This window comes from Dipodomys spectabilis, unplaced genomic scaffold (genome assembly GCF_019054845.1).
Source record: "Dipodomys spectabilis isolate Male_0828 unplaced genomic scaffold, ASM1905484v1 ptg000304l, whole genome shotgun sequence".
NCBI classification, from domain to species: domain Eukaryota; kingdom Metazoa; phylum Chordata; class Mammalia; order Rodentia; family Heteromyidae; genus Dipodomys; species Dipodomys spectabilis.
In genome coordinates, this window is record NW_024870981.1 from 710,813 (window position 1) to 711,475 (window position 663).

General features: G+C 32.7%; 1 non-coding gene across 1 annotated transcript; it reads left to right on the top strand.

The window, feature by feature from the left end:
• The first annotated feature begins 243 nt into the window (after positions 1–243).
• LOC122127605 lies at positions 244–355 on the top strand. The gene has a single exon (XR_006151214.1). It is a non-coding gene; the product is annotated as a U6 spliceosomal RNA (small nuclear RNA).
• The last annotated feature ends 308 nt before the right edge of the window (positions 356–663 follow it).

The window sequence follows — 663 nt, forward strand, 5'->3', positions numbered from 1 at the left end:
CAGTGTTCATTATGACAGGTCCCTTGTATAGAATAATTGAATTCCTCCTCCTACACATCTCTTGAACAACAAATATCTGGAATTATTTTGTTTTTGACATGTCAATCTTGATTTTTTCTTAAATGTGTACTTATGTAAGAAGTACATGGTTCTAAAATTTCATGACAATTCTTTTAAACTTACGTTTTGTTGTATTGTCTAGTTTAAGAAAATCAATTACAATTTATATATAAAAAATATTCTTTGCTCAATTCAGCATCACATACACTAACATTGGAATGATACAGAGAAGATTAGCTGGCCCCTGTGCAAGGATGGCAGGCAAATTTCTGAAGCATTCCATCGCCCAATTTGTTAGGAAATGGAAAGACTTGGAAAAAAATTAAGTGAAGTAAGCCAAGTCCAAAGAAACGTAGGTCCCATGGTTTCTCTAATTTTCAATAACTAATATATGTCTGGGATAAGCAGAAAAGGTCAAAAGTTATGTGTATATGACCAGATAAGATTGTGTTAAGGGAAATGAACCCCAAGTTAGGGACACAAGTGGTTTTTTTTTTCTTGCTATTTTTTCTTACATACTTATGACGTGCAGAGTGTTTTTTTTTTTTTGTTTCTTTACATGTTCCTCCCCCATGCTATAACACCTGTTTTCACTGTATTTGA